This window comes from Aedes albopictus, chromosome 2 (assembly GCF_035046485.1).
Source record: "Aedes albopictus strain Foshan chromosome 2, AalbF5, whole genome shotgun sequence".
Lineage (NCBI taxonomy): Eukaryota > Metazoa > Arthropoda > Insecta > Diptera > Culicidae > Aedes > Aedes albopictus.
In genome coordinates this window covers 250,828,748-250,851,308 of record NC_085137.1, presented here as the reverse complement: position 1 = coordinate 250,851,308, position 22,561 = coordinate 250,828,748, and the positions used below count along the sequence as shown (strand labels likewise).

The following is a 22,561-nucleotide window of genomic DNA, read 5'->3' as shown; positions in this document are numbered from 1 at the left end:
ACGGGATCGGCATTTAAAGCAGCACATACCGTAGACTTACGTTGGGCCCAACTTTAAAATTTTAAATTTTTACCATACGTTTTTAAGTATTGCCCAATAGCTTATTTTGAGCGTGCCTGGGTCGGCAAAGGGGGTGAAACATTGAGTCATCCCGTCCCGTCGTCGTCGTCGTCTTTGTCGTCGCATCAACCGACCGACCATCAATGAACAGCGCGCAGAGTGCCATAGTAAATTATTAATGTTTTCCTTTACTCTTTACATCAACTTTGTTGCGAAACCGGAGAGGAGAGGGCCCTGGTCTCTCTCGCGAGAACAACGGATTTTGTATTATCAATGTCAAATGCAGGCAACATAGTTGCATCAGCAGCATAATCTCCCGCACCCGTTGCGTTGTTGTAACATATATGTTGGGCGGCGAGAGCGTTCGATGCTGCGCGAGAGCGCGAGAAAGTGTGCATTTCACGCGCGTGCTCTGTTTATGCTTTGGGGATATGCGATACCCTTCGTGTCGGTCGGTCGGGTTTGCTGCGAGGAGATCGTGTGAAGCGTGCCCGAGGCCGGTCGTTCCGCGTTCCAGCCGGACCGGAGTCCCTTCAGTCATTCTTCGACGTTCGGTTCGTGAGGTTCAGAACTGCTGGAAAGCAAGCTCGAGTCACGGAGTCACGGTGGACATTTCGCGCGCGGTGGTCCTTCGCGGTTATACCTGTGAACAAAATTGGGAGAAAGATACACATATGTATACGTTGTGCACGGAGGGTTTTTAGTAATTTATTGCAAATTCGGTGTCCTGCCACGGCGACAACGGGGTGTGTGTTTGGAACCTGTACAAAGGATTGTCCGTGTTCGTAAATCACATTGCGCTGGCAGCCGAGCCAAGGAAGACAAGGAAGCACAGCAACAGGAGCTATCGTGAGCCTTTGGGGGGTTCCGTAGTCTACATGCAGGGGCCGGCCGTCGAAGAGGGTGCTGTGGAAGAATACTAGCAGGCGCGGTCGATACGGCAGTGTCGTGTGCTTCCCCTCCCCATTTTGCTCAGCTAGGGAGGGCGGTTTACTTTTTGTCGGGTGTATCGTTGTTATTATTTTTTAATTTGCATAAATTAAAGAACCGAGAAAATGATAAAAGTGTAACGGTTTATGGGCGCTGCTCACGACAGGACAACGCAAGGAGGAAAATATTTGTGCTCCACGGTCCTCCCAGTCCCGTTTGCAGTCCAGGGATCCAGGGGGTTGCTTTAATCGATATCGTGCTCGGAAGTGTTCTGTGGACGACTTTACGCGAGAAATTGCTCAAACATCTGGCGGTGAAGTTTATGGGAAATTGCGTGAGTTAATTTATCGCCCTGGAAGGAGTGTATAGTTTTGAGTGACACGTCCATCGGATTCAATTAGATGCGAAAGCCATCAACGGGGTCGTGAAATCTGATAGTTGTTGGGTTGACCGGGACTGACTGACTGGCTGGCCGGAAGGTGTGCGACAGGAAGAGGTCAGTGCAGCCATCACCTCCAGACAACGAGGCTCGAGTCTAATTTATGTCAATATACATTACACACCCATATAGTTGAAATTCCCTATGAGAGCCACTTTGGCCGTGGACGACCTCAAGTGTGTTAATGTGCTTGAAAATTGTTGTTGATGCTCCCGGTCAGGACGAGTGGCCTCGTGTAATATCAATTATAGTGCCATCGTATTAATTATATCTGCGTTGACCGCAAAGTGCAACCCGAGTCATAGCCTAGTGAGCGAAGAGCGTAGTGCGCGCCGTTCTATGTGACCAGAAGTTACGCACATGAATAAATCATTCGACGCTAGTGCACACAAGAAATATTTTGCCCTTTCGGAACCTCCCAGAGCGTGTGTGCGTTCGAGCGTGCTGCTGTGGTGACCCTGCTGTGCTAGTTGGTGCTATAAATTGATTCCAAGTGCAAAGCTTCCGTTTTGGCATAATCAGCAGTCCCAAGTGTGCATGCGGTGGCGAGTGCTTAATCATTATTAGATTACGAGAAGCTGCGGTTGACCACAGAATCAGTGACCACACGAAACGCGATTACGAGACCCGGGCCAAAAGCGGCCGTCACTCGCTCGGAACGGAATCTTGAGGTTTAGCCGGTTCAGTGATAACTATTGAAGCTTACGGGGATTACTCAAGTGTCCTATCCCTCGGTGGGCGCTCAAATCAATCAAGCTGACCACGACAAAGTGGAAAAAAAGAAAATTGCTCGATGAGCTGTGAAGGAATGTTTCAGTGATAAGATTATCTACTTCTGGAAATTGGAGAAGAGCGCTGCTACCGAATTGCCGTTGTGCTCCGTGTGTATTCTTGTGCTCCATTGTGAAGTGATTGAGTGCTACGTGAAGATTTCTGATACCGATAGGCCGTGGGTTTCGTCGTGATTGCGTGATAAGAGGCCGCTCGATGAGTTATTGATTGATTTTCGGGCACCACCCTGCAGGCGAAGAAGAAGAAGAATCGAAACCGAAACCGAAACCTGGAACAAATCACACTTCACACCGTAAGGCAAGGTGAGTCTCGAGAGTCTGGATTTTGGATGTAATTCCCTCTAGTGATTGTTTACCCAAACATGGACGATGGCCCCGAGCTGCGTGTGTCCGCTTGCTTCCCATGACGACGACGGCGACCCGACGAGGTCTGACCCGAGAGACATTAGGAAGCAAACGATATCGGCAAATATTTACCGACGATATTGCCGCTTGAAGAAATATGTCGGTGCTGCTGCTGGAGATCAAGATGTTACTCGGTGGTCGCGCCTATTTGCAATCGATTTCATTCATGGTGATCGGCGGTGCGCGCTGCGATGATGGTTTTTGAAGATTATCGCGTGCTGAGATTATTTGGGTTTTGGGCCTGGCTACGACGACGACGGGGAGTGACTTAATTAGGGTTGAGTAATGATTGAGAGGTGCGTCCGGTCGTGGTTTGTTGGTGACTTCATGATTGTTGTTTGCTTTGGGCCAAGTGGACCTGATTGTTAATTGCCAAGTGTTTACACAGCAGTTAGTGTGCACATAATGGCGGAGATTTCATTGATTAAAAAGTAGTGCCGATTTGATGTCGGGACTGGAGTGTCTCATTATGTGGGATGATTTATCTTTACACATTCTGGTCTCGACATATGATAAATTCCTTGGAACATTCACTTCAATGATACTTGACCACATCAAGCATTCGTTACACGATATAGTAGATTTTCATCATCCCACAACATTTCTGTTGACACGGTGATTGGCGTTTGGTTACGCTGCAGCATACATTACTGTAGACGTAATGTTCTATGTTTTAGCGTCTATTTACTAAAACTTTAAGTTATTTCTTGTATCCGTAGCTTGTATATTTACCATTTCGAATAATATATAAGATTCGCCAATTATGTTCTATTCGCATACACTTGGAAGTCATATACGTATCTTTCGAGAAAATCACTTTGAGTTATAAATTCCATACGTATTTTTTGGCATGCAATACAACATTCTTTTATAATTATGTTTGAAAATATTCCAATTGCACCAGCTCATTACACCGGATTCTACTTTTGCGCGGGTCTGGTTGTTGCTATAACTCTGTCAATTTTGAACCGATTCTCATGAAATTTTGTACACATGTAGGCACGGTTAGTTTTTTTTTACTAGTTTTGTCGGCTGTTAGAGCTCGTATGAAGTTGATCATCAATACTAACTTCTTTTCTCGATCAGCCTAGATAGCTGTGTAGTAGCGGTTGTCTCAATCGGATAAGAATAACACTACGGACCGCCTGTTCCGGTGGTAAGAGCTAACCAACAGGTGACCCCTAATTCATGGTGTGATACGGCTATATGCTTACCGTGCCTAGGAATGAATTGTTAGGGGGGTTTCATAAAAACCTAATCAATAACGGAGCCTGTGCAGTACCAGGGCGACCTCCACAGTATTTTGTCCTTACTGCGTCAATCGGAACAATAGCGCAGTGGACCTTGTGTTTCTCCAAGACAATCGGCTGCCCTTCTTAATTTCAAACTTGAGGCTAAATAAGGGTGGGCATATGAAGATGGTTTTAATTAGTTAACATTTTCACCTGTACGGTTTCGTACTATGCGATTTACACAGTGTATTCTGTGTATCCTCGCCTTTGGCGTTTTCCAATCGATACCGATCTGGTTTTATTGCTGCTGTTCTTTGTTGTGCTGTGACTGTTTAGAGTTAATCTTGCCTAGTTTGGGTAATGGCTACGGTTAGGATAGCTCACATCAATCTTCAGCATAAAAGAACAGAAACGATGAATCTTTGTAGACTTATGCAAAATGGTACAGCCCAAGTGGCCTTAGTCCAAGAACCTTACTCTTGTAAGGGGAATTTATATCCAGGAAACCCTGTGAACCCAGAGTTTGCTACTTTCAGTAAAAAGGAAATGGCAAACTCGCAAGACACGCGCCTGTGTGCTTGTCAACAATCGTTGCAACACTCGTCTCTGAATTAAACACCAGAGAAGTATGTTTTGTCACAATTGATGTATCCGTTGAAAACCTCAATAGGGAATACATCTATTGTTCGGTTTATGTACCGCATGATGAACCATCTCCTACGGATGCTTCAAACAAGTAGGGAATCGCGCTACTTGGGCGGTGGCTTCTATATTCGTCTGTTTTCCACTATAACTCAGTCAATCTTGAACCAATTGACACAATTCTTGGAATGCGGTGAGATAGGTATAGTATCTACCCGTGTACAAAATTTCAAGTCAATCGGTTCAAAATTGACCGAGTTACAGTGGAAAACAGACGAAAATAACAGACGAAGAAAACCACCGCCCAAGTAGCGCGATACCCTAATCGCATACTGTATTTCAAAAGGCCTTCCGTTGATTGTTGGCAGTGATGCAGTGATGCTAATGCTCACCATATCACCTGGGGCAGCTAAGACATTAACTTGAGAGGCTCTAGTTTGATGGAGTACTTAAGTAGTACAGATCTTGTATTACTTAACATAGGCAACCGCCCAACCTTCATGGTATCTGCTAGAGAGGAAGTGTTAGACATATCGCTTTGCTTTAGTAGAATTAGTCACGATCTGACCAATTGGCATGTTTCAGATGAAGAATCTTTATTTGACCATCGCTACATCTATTGTGAACAAGTGAATGTTACTTCGCAAACTTTGCGTTTCAGGAATCCCCGGTCAACAAACTGGGATCTCTTTACCGATTTGGTTGCAGCCAAATTCCATGGATACTCACCATCTATTGACACTCACAAGTGATCTATATCACTTGATACTACAACGACCTTCATCATGGATGCTTTTGAAGATGCATGTTCTATACGATCTGCGAAGATCACAGGAGGAACCCTTGGTGGAACTCTCATCTGGCAAAACTCAGGAAACAATGTATTTTGATTGATTTGTCTTTATTTAAGAGACTTTCAGCCCTTGGCTGGTTCGTCTCTGGAAACAATGTAGAAAGAGTTGGAACAGACGACGCTCGGCTGGTTTGGAGGCTTTCAGGTCGGCTTGTAAGGCCCACAGGAAAGCTCTCCGGTCTGCTGAACGGGCTGGAAAAAACTTTGTACAAATGATTCCAGCTTGAGTGAAGTCAGTCGGTTAAACAAAATCCTTGCGAAATCTAAGGATTTCCGGGTGAACGAACTTCGTTTGCCAAATCGCGATCTGACTTCCTCTGATGAGGAAGTTCTGGAATGCTTATTCAGCACACACTTCCCTGGATATGTGGATATTACATCTTCGGATGAACCTGATGTCTTTCCTTGTAGTTATGATTCTTTAGCTTTGGCTCGGAGCATTGTAACTATAGAATCGATTTAATGGGCTCTTAATAGCTTTGTTCCTTTCAAATCTCCTGGGGCAGATGGGATTTATCCTATTTTGCTTCAGAAAGGATCTGATTATTTCAAACATGTTTTGAAAAAACTACTTGTTTGCAGTTTTGCTACAGGGTATATTCCCAAATCCTGGCAGGATATTACTGTAAAGTGTATTCCAAAAGTCGGTCGTGCGTCGTATGAAGTAGCAAAGAGTTTCAGACCAATCAGTTTGACCTCTTTACTTCTGAAATGCTTAGAACGCGTTGTGGATCATCACATCCGTGATGTTCATCTGGCCAACGTGCCTCTTCATGTAAACCAACATGCCTACCAATCTGGTAAGTCCACTGTGACTCTTTTACACAAGGTTGTTTACGATATTGAGAAGGCATTCGCTTAAAAGCAGTTTTGTCTGGGTGTTTTCTTAGATATCGAGGGTGCCTTTGACAACGAGCCTTTCGATGCCATATTGGAAGCCGCACGGAGTCATGGCATATCTCCAATGATTTCCAATTGGATTCACCAAATGCTTAAAAACCGATATCTCTTCTCGACATTGCGTCTAGCAGGGATTAGGAAATTGAGTGTTTGTGGATGCCCCCAAGGGGGAGTCTTATCACCGCTTTTGTGGAATCTCGTAGCAGATACGCTATTGAGGCAACTAAATAATAGCGGTTTTCCTACTTATGGTTTTGCCGACGACTACCTAACATTGTTAGTTGGTATGTGCATCAACACCCTTTTCGACCTGATGCAAAACGCTCTTCAGGTAGTTGAGGGTTGGTTGTCGCCAATAGGCCTTTTGGTTAATCCGAGTAAAACATCCATTGTTCTTTTTACGGAAAGGCGAAACCGTAATGTCGTTCAACCTTTGGTCTCTTTGATTCTGAAATCGATGTGACTGAACAGGTAAAGTACGTTGGAGTCATTCTTGATTCCAAGCTTTCCTGGACACCTCATATTGAGTTCAGAATCAAGAATGCTTGCCTTTGGGCAATGCCGGAGAATCTTTGGAAAAACTTGGGGTCTTAAGCCCAAGCATACAAATGCATTTACACAGCTGTTGTTTGGACAATATTGGCCTATGAATGTCTTGTGTGGAGGCAAAAGGGCGAAGTGAGAATTATCCAAAATTAGGCCATTTCTGTTTAATGGCGATCTCTGCAGCGTTCTCTTTAACTCCCACGGCAACGCTTGAAGTTCTCTTTGACGTTGCTCCACTACACATTAATCTTAAACAAGAAGCACTTTCTTGTACTTACCGTCTACGGGTACTCGGTCTACTAGAGGAAACTCCTGTGAACCGCACATCAACACACACCTCGTTGTTTCCACTTTTGGTGAATTGGGATAAAATTGTCCTTGCTCCAAGTTATCTTACAATTGCTTGTAATTTTCCATATAGGACATTTTCCACGAAATTCCCTTCTCGGGAATTGTGGACATCTGGATATCTGGAAAGAAGTATTTCAACCAGCATCGTATGTTACACTGATGGCTCCCTTCTCGAAGGTCGAGCAGGTGCTGGTGTTTATTCTCGTGAGCTAAGGCTGCATCAGTCTTACTCACTTGGTAGACACTGCACCGTTTTTCAGGCCAAAATCTTTGCTCTTATGTGTGGAGTGCAATCAGCACTTCAGCAGCACGTAATGGGCAAAGTAATATACTTCTGTTCAGATAGCCAGGCTGCTATTAAAGCACCTGCTCCGGCCAACTCCAGGTCGAAGATAGTTATCGCTTGTCGGACTCAAATCGAGGAGCTGAATTCAGCAAACGCTGTTTACTTTGTATGGGTACCTGGCCATCGCTGGAAATGAATTGGCTGGTGAGTTAGCTCGCACTGGAGCATCGCATGACTTCATTGGCCCTGAGCCAGCTATTCCGATATCGAAGTGTTGGGTAAAGCTTCAGATTCACACCTGGGCTGCCACTCAACACAGACAATACTGGAATAGTTTGGAGTCATGTCATCAAACCAAATTGTATTGCACTGAGCCATCTCCAAGGGTGGCGAAGTATCTTACAAATCTGTCAAAGCAGAATTGCAGCATTCTGGTCAAAGCATTGACTGGCCATTGCCGACTCAGCTATCACATGGCGAATATTCAGCAAGCTGATTCATTTGCATGTGATAGTTGTGAATCCGATTATGGAACTTCGTATCATTTGATATGTAACTGTCCAGTTTTTGCGCAACTGTATTTCCGAGTATTCGGTGAACACTTATTAAGTGAAACTGACTTCAGAGACCTGAATATGCAGGATATTCTGTTGTTCTTAACCCGCTGTGGTAAAGAGCTACAGGCTCTCTTTCGCTTTTTGCGTTATTACAGTGCCCTTTTCAGGGCGCTGATTGAACCCTTTGTGGTACGCTTATGCGTTAGTATCCTCTCCCAGGGTACTTTTCCTATTTCCCTACCTGTCCTTATCCCCATCCTTATTTCCCAAATGGAGGAGAACGCGCCTCTGGAGCCGACCTACTGATACCTGATACACTGTACTAATTCATGCAATGGCAAGCAAAGAAAACCCTTCAACTAATAATAGTGGAAATGCTCAAAGAACACTAAGTAAAACCAGGCAAGCCAAGTTCCAGAGGGAATGTAGAACCGCAAAGAAGAAATAGAAGAACTAATACAATTTGATATTAACATTCTCATACGATTTCTGGTTTGCTGGGCTTCAACTAAAGATGACACATTCTAAGCGGAACGCTCAAAATCGCATTTCTCGAATTGAATCACACGATAATCGACAATTCCACGACCGACTGAACCCGTTCCAACTGACAAAACAAAACATAATAATCACAGCTGCCGGCGAAAGAAAATGATTGAAAAATTGAGATATCGACCGCCTTGAACCTCTCGAGTTGACGACAGCAACGAGACGACAACAAACGATGGATGTCTAACCGGAGAGCATGCTGGATGGATGGTGGCACTCGGGCGAACGAGAAAAAAAACAGCCCTGTCAGCAGAGAAGCAACCTAAAACGAACGATATTCTTCCCGCAATCATATTGTTTATTCGTGCTCAATTATGCTCTTCCTTTTTGGTGAATTGCTGCTCCTCACTTCTGTCGCTGTGTCACCGCTTTTTCCAGTGGGTGCCGTCCTCCATCCACCCATTACAGAAAACCGGGATACAAAGACTTCTAAACGATGGATATTAGAACATACCTCCTTCACTCTGTCCATAAATGTTCAAGTTGTCGATTGTCCCGTGTGCGCGGTCGGAAATCTTTATCAATCGAGTTGGAATTGTGAGAAAATAAAGTGTTGGGACGAGCAATACAAAAACGGTTGGCAAGCCGTGCCGATGATGGTTCGCAACGGATGAATGGCGTGTCTTTGATGACTGACTGACGACGATGATGATGATCGCTTAACGATGACAGCGACGAAAGGAAACGATGATTTATGGATCCAATCGAGTAAGAGATCTGTTTGTCATTTTGGAAACAGCAATCACGGAAGTAGCCGCGGCGTGATTTCGATTGATTTGTCACGCTGAAAATGACGGGCGTATAAGATAGAGGACAAGGAAGCTGATCAAATTTATGAATCCAATTGATTTCCAGCTGGGGTGGGAACCGAAACCTCATTGTGTCATACATGTCCACTTGATTGTATGGCATCGCTGACCACTCGGTCACGAAGTCCATTGTATGTATGTAGGGTCTGTGTTCCATTAGTAATCTCACGCTCCCATATTCATCCTATTCGAAAACAAGCGATTACGGCACCGATTTTTTCATGGGTGCTCACTTCTAACAAAAAATACAAAAATAAGAAACAAAACAAACAGCGCTTAAATCCTCTGTTTTTCGTAGGATGAAAATGGGAGCCACATGCTTAATAAGGGAACTAATACCATATGTATGTATGTACAATCCATCTCCCACTGACCGGCAGTGCTTTTATGGAAGAAAAATGTCTGCACCTATTTTCAACTTTTATCCATAGACGCAAACACTTTTAGTCCTGGACCCGATCAGAAAGGCATAACAAAAACATAACATAATTATATCAACGGTTGATATCTATATCAAGGTTTGTTATATATAGATATATTTGTTGAAATCGGTACGAAAACTAGTTTGTATTATTTCAAGGTTCTAACAAAGTCAGTTACAATTAATGAATATGTGATTTGATCATCATTATAACAAACTCAGTAATAATTTTTAAAATGCAATGTGTAACTAATCAATATTTTTTGGTAATGTTTAGTGCGAAAATTAACCGCTGTATGGCGCCATTGTGTTTAGTATAGGAGTTGTCACAAACACATAGAGCTCGAGTCAGCTGTCCATTCTAATTGGATTTAAATACCCACTTGCAAGTCAGAAATACAATCAGTCTGTTACAGAAGCTCAAAGAGAGAAGTTTAAATAAACCCTACAGTCGATCCCCAAATAGAGTGCAGTGTACTTTCATGATCAATAAAGTGTAGTGCAGTAAAGAATTGTGTGTGGTTCTTAATCGCCAAATTCCGTCCCGGAAAAGTCCTGGAACCTATCGCCGTGACCTCCGAGTTCCCGCATGCAGTTTTGGTGCTTCGATGACTGGTTGGCCGTTGGATGGTGAGTCGTCCCGTTAAAGTAGGGTCCTTCCGAAGCCACATCCTGCCACTCCCGAGCTATCGTACTATCTGCTGAAACCTTCTGGATGTTGAAGTGCATCAATCGCCGGTTCTTAGAGTCCAACAGGGAGGATAACCAAGCTCGAATCTTCTCGAATTTGAGTCGATTTGATAGCAAACTTCACCGTTTGGGTTTCTCTAGGTGTGTTTGCGGATATTCTTGCGAGCTAAGTAGGTGCTACCATCCAGACAACCAATTTACACGTATAATGAAGTTTATTTTCATGTTATACGTACTTTTATGCGTTAAAGTTATATCGCATAAGATGCACTTTAAGTGCCTTATGCGTACAAAAGTGGAAGCGCTATAAGTACATTGACGGGACAATAACAACGCTATATGACTTGAAGCGATATCTTATGCGATGCACCGTGAGCACTATTTCGAAGTTATTCAGCATCTTATGCGACTTAATAATATTCGAAAAAAAAAATCTTGTCAGCTCGATATCGAACGAATAACCTTTGGATTGTTGAGTTACACTTCACACTCAACACCAAACGCAACTTGTAAAACAAGCTGATTATTTATCAACTCACCTCAGTGTTTGTTGGTATGCGCTTGGTTCACCTGCGCTGTGCGTGTTTGACAGACTATCTGGAGTTAAAAACGACGAGGCACCATTTCCCGCACAGTTTTCACTACATCTCACTGGCTAGCGCCTCCCATTGTTGATTACACTGTTCGACAAAAAAAAACTTTTGCCGTGATCAGAGACCCCATTAGTAGGGCATAAAAGCGCATGGAAAATGTAGTAAAATGCCATTTTCAAATCTGTTGGAGCACCCCTAGAAACTTTTTCAGATGAGTTTGAATTTTATTCATTTTTGAAGGCTCGACAAGAGCTTAAGAAATCATCATAAACACATTTGAAATACAATATCTTTGAAATACAGTTTAGTGCACCGCTGAAATTTTCACAGATCTGAGAAAAAACTTTGATACATAACTAGTCAAAATTTCTACCTATTACGATATTCCGTTTCATTGATACATATCCGTGAACGCTTAACTCTGACTTATATATTGAAAATCTTTTATGTTTTTTTTTTTTAATCTGATCCCATAAAGCACGCCCATATTCATATCCATTTAAAAAACTTCTATGCGTCAATGCCGTGCAGCGTCAGTCTTTCGGATACTTTGAACGCCTCGGAATATTGGATGGGTTTCCGCTCCATTAGGAGAAAACGTTTCTTTACAAGTTCTCCACTAGGTCACTAGATGTGACGATCGTTTTCTAGTGTTAATGTTATTTTTCAGTCTCTGACTGAAGAATATAAAAATTGTATTTAAGGCACCTGGTTTAACTAAGTATGATTCTGGAAAGCTATACGAGAAATTTTAGGATATGTTTACAAAGGATCCACAAGAGGAAAGTTAAATTAATTCATTGAGGTCAGCATGAGTGTTTTAAGGAAAAACTTTTCCTTAACAAAGTTTATAATAACATTTGACATCAAATGTTACTTTCATAATCATGTTGAAATACCAATAAACTGCGATTTTGAATGCGATAGATTAGGATCACAATTCAGGCAAAATACACTACGTCTACTCAATTCAAGGAAGTATTTTGTTTTGATCGAATTTCGAGTCGTGCCCAAATTTAATCATCCATATATCGCATATGGATGAGAATGCTTTTCAATGATTTGGTTTGTACCTAAATAACTAAATAAGATTGCTTGACCTGGTGGATATCAAGCAGTTCCGTTTTCTTTAAAATTTAAATACGATGCGGAAAATATATTCAAATTCCAACGACCTTGAATTGAATGTGAATTGAAACAAATTTGGACTTATTTAAGTAAATAAATTTTATTAATTTACCTTAGTGCTTCTGGATAGATAGTATTTAACACTATATTAACAAATAGGGTCTATTACCACAGAGAACAGACATTCAAGCTCGAACAAAAACACGTCGAAATCGTGTGTAAAGAATTTAAGTGCACCTCAACGCCACCAACGGAGACTGCCCCACTTATAAAGTCGATTTGACCCCACGATGGCAGTATTCATCGTTAAAATACACTAGCCCACAAAACGACACGAGCGCCAAACAGCCAAAAACGGTGAGCACTGGAAACGAATTTGACAACACAACAATGTAATGCCGTTTTTCTTTTTTAACCTAGGTTGGAACTGGATTGGCGGAAAATGTGTAAACAAACAACGTCAAACAAACTTTAGTACAAGCGAAACCGAAGTCGGGTTGGGGTTGAAACTGTGATCTGATCCAGTTTCAACCCAGGTTGGAACTGGATAATAAAGAAAAACGGCATAAGTGATGGGACGCTAGCGCCACGCAACGGGAGCATAACCATATACTCTGATATGACCGTTATAAAGTTTTAAACAAGGCAGAAAGCGAAGATAGACGTCTGTTCTCTGTGCTAGGACCATTTAGGCAGGAGCACCTATTTTGGGCACTTGCTGCTACTATAACTCAGTCAATTCCAAATCGATTGACTTGAATTGTTGCACATAGCTGGATACTGTGCGTATCTGATCGTTTCTCAAAAATCAAGCCAATAAGTTCTAAGTCGACTGAGTTATAGACACAAAGTGCCCAAAATAGGTGATCCTGCCCAAATGGTTCCAGATCCTATGCCGCTGGAACTAATAAAGCATTTAGAATCTTGGAGGACATTATTGAGCTTGAAATTAAGATTGGAAATATTTTACTACATGACAAATTCAATTGATTTTATAAAAATGTCTTCAATGATAATGGCCCAACGTACACATTCTTTATTGTGAAACTAACTAAAATGTGATTAAAACAACAGTGCTTGTACGATTACTAATAGTAAATGTAGAATGTTCTCATTTTTGGCTTGCATTTTTTTAGGGTTGCATTGTTTTGAACAGTTGTGAACTTAAACCATGTTTTCTGCGTAATGCCAGCTTCAATTCATTGTATTGAAATAGATTTGTTTTATTCAATAAAGTTACCAATTTTACCACCTTGGTATGGCTAGGAGGTTCTTCCAAACATTAAGTGAATATAGACAACCCACGAAAACATTGGAAAAGGTTTTTTTTTGTATTGATCGCAAAATATAAATGTATTAGATTTTTTTACACAGGCTTACCACGTTAGTAATTTAAAAAATCGACCGATTTTCTTCTCGAAAATTTGAATTCAATTATTTAGATCATAAGTGTAGCGTTTCGTAGTCAAATTAAAGTAAACTAGTTATTTTGTTGCGATTAGATAAGGATAGGGGCTTGCTTTTTGTGATTGAATTAAGAGAAAACTTCAAGGAATTGTATTATATAAGTCATATTTGATTCTTCCCGGACATGTATCAATGAAATGGAATGCCGTAATAGGCTCAAATTTTAACTAGTTATGTATCAAAGTTGCTTCTCAGATCTGTGATAATTTCAGCGGTGCACTAAACTGTATTTCAAAGATATTGTATTTCAAATGTGTTTATGATGATTTCTTAAGCTCTTGTCGAACCTTCAAAAATGAATAAAATTCAAACTCATCTGAAAAAGTTTCTAGGGGTGCTCCAACAGATTTGAAAATGGCATTTTTAAACATTTTCCATGCGCTTTTATGCCCTACTAATGGGGTCTCTGATCACGGCAAAAGTTTTTTTTGTCGAACAGTGTTATCAAGTCAATAAATCATTATTACGGCTGTTCACTTTCTTGTAGCATTTTCGCACTGCTTCCACAGTCCAACAGCAACTCTTTCATTGTTACCACATATAAAATCGCATTATGTCAACATAACCACTTCTAGCATATACGAGTTTGTATGCACACTTTAACGAGTTTATTTGTACTTCTATGCGTTTTTATCCGTACACCAATGCGAGTTATACAGTCTCAAAATGGAAAATACTAAGCGAAGCCGTATAATCATCGCAGTACCAAATTATGCGAATTCGTTTGACGCTTCGCGGGTTTACTCGCAAGCTTTTACGAGTTTATCATAATAAAACATCAGAATGTCATCTCTTACGATGTACACATACCAAATAAAAGTTGATTTGTATTCTTATATGACTTTACCTGATACGTCGTAATAAGTTCAAAAAATATCATCATATGCGATGAATATTTTCCGTCCGCCGTACATATATGCGATAGTGAATTAAAATGGGCAGCCAAGGGCTGAATGTCTCTTAAATAAAGACAAATCAAACAAATTGAAATGGTACTTTATACGATGTACAGCGTGCATTCTTATACGACACCTGGTTGTCTGTGCAATAGCCTACCAATGGTAGCAGCGAAGTTGACTTATCTCAGGCCGTTATCTTTAGTGACAGAGTAAAGACAATGATTTTATTGCCCTTTTCCGGCTATACCAGTATGTCTGAAACAGACGTAAAAACTTAAAATAGGGTCTTGTACCATTTTGGCAGGTGTATCTATTTTGGTCACTTGCCGCTATAACTAAGTCAATTTCAAACCGATTGATTTGAAATTTTGTCCAGAGTTAGGCACGTACAGTATCTAGTTCTGTACATTAATTCAAATCAATCGGTTATAGCGACAAGTGCCCAAAATAGGTACACCTGCCCAAATTAATTTGTGAAAAAATCCCTACTTGTTTTGGTGGGATTCGAACCCACGACTCCGTATCACTAGTCCGGCGATTTAACCAACTAAGCCACAGAACAAGTTACGATTCTGCGAAACAGACAGTCAAACTGGATTCGAAGCACCACCCTAACCAGGTCCGGCTTTCAAAACTATATATCTCTTTTCGGCTCTTAGATGCCAATCTCCAGCACTCTCGCGGCCCATGAACAACAAAGTGTGCGCGTTTTGTTATGTTTTTAGAATGTTGATATTGAAGCTCGACAGACACATACTTCGTCACCAACTATCTGATCGGTGCAAACTCAGTATGCGTTGAGCGCTCAGGTTAGGGTGGTGCTTCGGATCCACTTTGACTTTCTATTCCGCAGAATCGTAACTTGTTCTATGGCTTAGTTGTTTAAAGCATTGAACTAGCGATACGGAGTCGTGGGTTCGAATCCCATCAGAACAAGTGGATTTTTTTTTTCACAAATTTATCTCTCAATTTGCCAATTAAACGTACTTTGCCTAAAAATACTTCAAGTTTTTTCGTCTGTTGCAGAGCAAAGACTCTCCATACCAGTATGTCTGGATGGAAACAGTGATCCCTTCCGATTGAACGTTGCTTTAACCGATGACAACCTTAACGTCGTGTTTTTTATATTCTCCATAGGTCCTGATGCTCCAGATACCGAATTTCCAATCATAGCTCTTATTTCGTTGCTTCTTTGTATGGACTGATTCCTGTATGGACATCCAAATCGTTCTTAGGTGCGGTGGCCAAAAAGCACATCGCACTCTTGCCGCAGTGCTGTGAGGGGATCCTCCGTGCTCAGTATCCAAGATCTCATCAAGGTTTTGCATTGAAGAGTCGCTACAGTAGCGAGAGCTCTCGCCTCTACTATTGCGCCAAACATGTTTAAGCGAGACCTTTGGGCTCGATGGCCTTCTTAAATGCTCCAAGATCATTTCAGCGTTACAAGCGCGTCTGTGTAAAACAATGTGGAAATAGGATTACATTGAGCATATTGTTTACATTATTTTAAAATCAATATTTACAAAATCGGAAACTTATATCATAAGCACTGTCTCATATAAACGTTTCCGCAATACCCTTAACAACAAGTGTCTCAAATACAATTTATGTCCTAATGAGTCGTCTTGAGCAATCAAACGCAATTCCCCTCCAATCCCTGGCAACGCACATTAAAATTAATTGCATCGAACAGACCGAAAACACTCGACTTTACATCGCATTGTCTGCACTTAATCATCTGGAAGCGGAAGAGGCACGTGGCACGTGTGTAAAGTGAAATCATCGTAGGAATTTCCGTTCCGCCCAACTTCTCGTTCGTTCGTACGGAATCAAAGCGAGGCGAAAGCGCACCACCAACCATCAAATAGACGGAACGAGAGGAAGTGCATGGGTTTCAGGGTTCCTCCTTCCGTCGCATCTTCGTCGTTTCCAATGCTGTCTGTAGCTGTTTTCGCTGCGGAGAAAGAGCCATCAAATTGAAATAAACAAAAAGACGTAACGATAACCTCCGTTCAACGTCACCGCGACTACGACATCACGTCGACGTCGTTCTCGTTGTCGTGGATATGATCGAGGAGCTAGCAGTCGTCGTCGTTCCGAAAGAAACACAGGAACAAATCGTAAATTAATTGAATAATTTCATTATGACGAACAACGATGAACGCCAACGACTTTCCACTATACAGACCAGACAGACGGAGACCGGACGATCGTTTTATGTTTGATGTTTGCTGGTTGTTAAGGTGGGACCTCTGTTATTCCCCGTTTAAACATCTCTTTAAACACCATCATTCCATCATCATCATCTTTCGGTGTTTTAGGTGCTGTCTGGTTCTGTTTTCCGTGTCTCTTCGTCTATTGCACCTTCTTCCTCAGGCTTCAGTTCTTCACCTGATGTTTGGGTTCCGCGCAAGATTGTTCTTCCTCACATTTTTTTTTATTCTTGTCTGGGGTATTCCTTAAGCTATCGTTTTGGCTGTCATAAATTTGCCCATATTTGAATGTTACTTTTTTATGACTTTCCACTTCCAAAGTCGTAAACATATCATTGTGTAAATTGTCTTCTTGCGGTGAAGTTGATAAAATTCACACGCAGTGGTCGGTTGGGGTGGGTTCGTTTCGTGATGCAGACGGACTGCGGAAAATTACGACGGAAGTATGCGAATGGATGCTGATCTGGTGGTTGATTCCTGAAAGGCGAACTTTTATGATGTTCACACAATCTGCTTTATGGTGGATTATGACTTTGGTAAGTTTTAAGCTGATCATTACCGAATCGCTGGTTTTCTGCCAATTTCTTTCAATCTGTATCGATAAAAAGTTTATATTGTAGCAATTTTCAAGCGAGAAAAAGTAAATGATTTGTACTTTTACACTCCTCTTTCATTGTTAATCTCATTTGCGTGACAGTTACAAAAAAATAAATTACAACTCACATTCATTCACTGTCACCGTGACATTTACATGAACCCATATGCAGTCCGTCGCCGTTCGTTGGTTCGTAAAAGGGACACAACTCTCGCATGAAACAACACTCAGTCGTCCGAACTTGGAGCGTGAAATTTGTCCAACACGACCCAGCAATAGCAGCAGCAGCAGCAGGACTCTTTCCCAGCGCCCCAGCAGCAGTCGATGGACTGCAACTGCGGCGGCCCTCACCAATTTCACTGTTGTGCAAACACAAAAGATGTTCACCAGCGAACAAAACGATTTAAAAGTGCAATAAAATAAAATGCATGTGTAGAACTTGTAAAAACCATAATTTATGGTTTTTGGATCTCGTTTTGGTGCACTTCTTTTTTCAATTTTCAAAATTGCATTCGGCTTTCGCTGTACATACTCTGTTCAAGTCTGTTCTGCTCTGCTCAGCTCACCCTCATGTGTCGTTACGGTTGAATAGTTGAATCCTCTTCGCTTTCCCTTTATTGCGACGATCGATGCAGCACCACCGACCGTGTCGGGTGTCGGTTCGGTTGTCGAGGAGAACCAGAAACCGATAGCCTCCACCACCAAACCAAACGTGTGTGAGCTCTGGGGGTGAATTTAAGTGCTTTTTATGTGCTCACGTTTCGGTTGCTGTTATCTATTGGCAAACGTTGCTGGTCTTACTGAACTACTGTCCAAAAGTGCACAGGAAGGTTCTACCTTTCTTACATGTGAAATGGGTACGAAATTTACTTATGTTTTCATTAACTTTCCAGTGTATCCAAAATCTTATAAGAGTGGCAGATTTTGTAAAGAGCTCTCGTATCTCAAATTGCTAGAGTGATACTGATTACATTATCCGAGAAGGACTTAGACCAAGTTTTACGTTCATTTATAAACATTTCTAGTTGAACAACTTTTTCCAAAATTCCAATTCAGGGAGGGGCAAGCACCCTTAGCAAATTTGTACCTACTAGCTTTTATAACTATATGGAATACGGTGAAATTTAATATAACATTATATTCTGAAAGCATTATTAAACCCTTCAGCAGTCAAGCTGTTGTGTTTTGTATAATACGTTAAATAAGCTCGCCTGGTCTACATAAATCAACGTGGTGCTGCACTATGGGGCGGCTCCATACAAACAGGTGGCCAAAAATATTTTAGCGTTAATTGTATAATGTCTTGCTCCTATTCGTCGGATTTATGCCTGAAAACTATGAAAAACATTTTAAACAGGTTGTTTCAACACGACAGTTTCAAACAGCATGAGATTACAAGGGCATTGCATACTTTTAGGCGTTTAAGGATATCTGTTTCTAGTTACAAAATGGATTCCAATTCGTAAAAACACGCTTCGCTAAGAGATTCAAGACCAGATTCAGACTGCACTATGATTGATCTACCGATAAAAGTGGCCATAACGACCAAATGTTTCTTCAGAGGTACTTAATGGCCAATAGGGTGATTTTATGTAGCCATATCTCAATCATCGCCGACAACATGATTGGAATTGCAGAATAACAGATAGTAGCAGCCAAATTTGATTACAATGCCTCCCAGGGATCCTAAACAAAGACATAGAAGTAGTCCCGAAGCGAAACTCAGCGAAACTTTTTTTGTATGGAACGGTTTGTATGGGAAAAAAATATTTTTTTGATGTGGCATCGTTTATTAGTTTTACAAGCAACATGTCTACGTCTGATACGTCATTCGTCTAATTCTGCTGTTAATATCTCGATAAGTATAGGGATTAGCAAACTAATATTCTAGGGTTTACTGGTCCAAGTGGTCTACTTCCAACTACCGAACCTGAATCTCAAATTGAATAAAGTCAATTTTCGATTTTTGGCCACCTGAATCCCCTTAGTGTGCTGGTAGCGGTGATCAATTTCTGGAAGATTAGGGATCTTTACTTGAGGGCTGTTTGCAGTTCAGAAGGAATTTCTCTGCCTGAATCGGTCAATAAACTATTTTTTTTTCGATCGCAGTACGCAGTAATTCTGGAGAAACTCTTGGGTACATTCCTGAAAAGATGATTGAAAGATTTCTGAAATTTCCGAAGGAACTCCTGCATGAATTTTTGAAGAGAACCTGAGAGGTATTTCTAAAGAAATCATTTGAGAAAATCCTGGAGCAATCCCTGGAAGAATGCCTGGAGGAAACCCTGTAGAATCCCTAGAGGAATGCCCGGAGGAATTCTTGGAAGAATTTCTGAAAGTCTACCTAGAGGAATTCCTGTTTAAGTGGGAGGGATACCTAGAGAAATATCTGAAAAGATCTCATGAAGAAAACCTAGAAGAAATCCTAGATAAATTTCTTGAGGATTACTTGGAGGAAGTTCTGGAGAAATTCCGGGTGGAATTCTGGGACGAATCCCTATATAAAATTCAGAAGAAATCTCTTGAGGATTTCCTGGAGGTCTAGTCGAACCACCTTTGAGTTCGGACGTGCGTAACAGCGCGCTTGTAAATATTTTTAAAACTTAACTTATTATTTATTTTGACCCCGGGTCCGTCCGTACGCGAACCTGCGTTAGTATTTTTTTTTTCTCTACTTTTCGCCTCACGCGAATCGCCGCCGCCGTGTGTGACTTTATTTTTTTTTTTACCCACCGCGAGTGCAATGAAGTGTGGTATAATTAATTGCATGCTGACTGACAACCGCTTCCTATGGCGTTGTCGCGGAAACTGTAACCGGCAATTCCACGCAGCTTGTGTAGGAGCACAACGACATCACGAAGAAGTTCTGCGGACCTTTATGCTGCCTCTTTGCCAGGATTGTCAAGAAAACTTCACCCCCGAGCTGAACCTGAAACAATTGGCAACGTCTTTCGCCAACATAAAGGACAGCATTGAATCCAGTCTGGCAGCAAACCACAAGCTGCAATCAAACTTCGAAACACTTAGCGCTATCCATGACGAAACGCTTGAGCGCGTGGAAAAACTGTTTGATGTTATCAAACAGAATATATCTGTACTTACTAGTAGTAGCAAAAACAGCGCTACAGAAATAAAGAATCAAATATCAGCACTCTGCGACACACCTTCAGCGCTCACCAGGGCTATTCAGAAGGCTGCACAGTCAGCAGCTGAAGAAGCAGCCGTAAAAACAATTAACGCAACGAACTCACCGGGGCATCCAATTGACCCACTTCCGCAAATAATTGACTCGGTCAGGAATGACTTAGTATCTTTAGCCAAATCAGCTGCAACCGCAGCAGTAACAGAAATTATACAGGCGGAAAGAAGCCCACATGAAATTTTGGAACTACCTCATCTACTTTCTCTATCCAAGGAAATTTTAAATGAGGTTAAATCTGTATCCGCTGTTGTCGAAGCTCTTGAGAGCAGCTCAGAAAATCGCTCACCGCAGGCTAATCAAACATTGGCGGAAGAGTTAGCAGAAGTACCACTAACTAATTCTTCAAGCAACACTCGTCAATCACCTCCTGCAACACCAAAGCGCGATGCTATTGCTGAGCTCTTTGCTGAACGTCGAGCGAAAATGCGTGTTTCACAGCCACCAGACAGTGGTTGGCGGTTTATAGACAGCGGCAGAAAACTGCTTTGGCGCAGAGACTGGTCTAAGCTTGATGCCAAAATTGCTGAAAAGATGCCTCGCAATAAGAGACGTCGTAAGCAGCATACTAGCAACAATAGCAACAACATCATCAACAACAACAACAACAACAACAACAACAACAACAACAACAACAACAACAACAACAACAACAACAACAACAACAACAACAACAACAACAACAACAACAACAACAACAACAACAACAACAACAACAACAACAAAAACAACAGCAACAACAACAACAACAACAACAATAACAACAACAACAACAACAACAACAACAACAACAACAACAACAACAATAGCGACCACAACACCACAATCAACAAAAAAACAGACAAGCAGTTATTAAATATGGCCAAAAGTCAATTCTCCAGCCCTCCAGAATCCACAGACCACCCAATTGCAGCGCTTTCTATATCTGCTGCAAAATCTTTTATCACTTTCGAAAAAGGTGAAACAATTAATCAGAAGCCATCATCATCCAACAGTCATCAACAGTCTACTAGCAACCAGAAGCAACAACTACAACCACTGCGCAAAAACAATATCCAGCAGCATCCAAGCCCGCACATGCCACAACAAACGACTGGCAATCAAAATGACTTCCACTCAGCACCTTCAACTGAAAGCACAGACGGTCAATTCGAATTTGATCCAATGCGTCCACCCATTGTACGCCTGACGCAGCAATCTGTGCAAGGTGATGGGCGCTTTTTAAAGGCCAGACTGCGTGACCCAAAAATTATGAAAATTGTCCGCTTATATCTTGCCTACATGAAAGACCAGCCTACAACGGTCTGTGTAGAGGGCATGACATCTACAAGCATTAGAATGCTGCTGGCATCGGAAGGCTTGCCTACGGTTCCAGAGCATCTAAATCGCATCTTCGTCGAAGTTCATCAAGAGTATGGAGTGGATGCAACTGAAGCGGCAGCTGACTTGCTATCATACGGACGATTCCTGACCAGCGAAAGGACCAACCGATTGCAGCACCTACGCGAGAGTGCCAACAAATTTTACTCTCCCGTCCCACATTTTCGGAAATAACGACGCCTTCTTTGGAAGCAGAAATTCATGACGAACCATCAACGGGTAATTCTCAATCTGACTGTATTTTAAATATTTCACAATCCGACACACTTCCAACTACTTCTTCGACAAAAAACAACTCGACCGAAATTTTGATTTATTGTCAAAATTTCAATCGAATGAAAAGTCCAGCCAAAATACAAGAAATCCAAAAAAATTTATTAGGCTCATCCTTCTCGGTAGTATTGGCAACTGAGACAAGCTGGGATGAAAGTGTTCGAAGCGAAGAAATTTTTGGAAGTGCTTTTAATGTATTCCGAAACGACCGAAATTTTCATGAGTCCCAGAGGAAATCAGGAGGAGGAGTTCTCGTGGCTATTTCGGCCAATTTTGATTCAGAAATCATGAACACATCTAAATTTAAAGAATTTGAGCATGTCTGGGTGAAATCTCACATAGCAGGTGAAACA

At 41.6% G+C, this 22,561-nt stretch overlaps 1 protein-coding gene and 1 non-coding gene across 3 annotated transcripts in view; one reads left to right on the top strand and one right to left on the bottom strand.

Annotated features, from left to right (window-relative positions):
* The first annotated feature begins 2,441 nt into the window (after nucleotides 1–2,441).
* The window catches only part of LOC109427861 (discoidin domain-containing receptor 2), a 961,146-nt gene continuing 941,026 nt past the window's right edge, over nucleotides 2,442–22,561 (top strand). For both annotated transcript variants that reach the window (XM_062851500.1, XM_062851499.1), the window contains exon 1: nucleotides 2,442–2,523. The gene's annotated coding sequence lies outside the window, so the exon portion shown is untranslated. The remainder of the gene's footprint in view (nucleotides 2,524–22,561) is intronic.
* Trnat-agu (transfer RNA threonine (anticodon AGU)) lies at nucleotides 15,038–15,110 on the bottom strand. The gene has a single exon. It is a non-coding gene; the product is annotated as a tRNA-Thr (tRNA).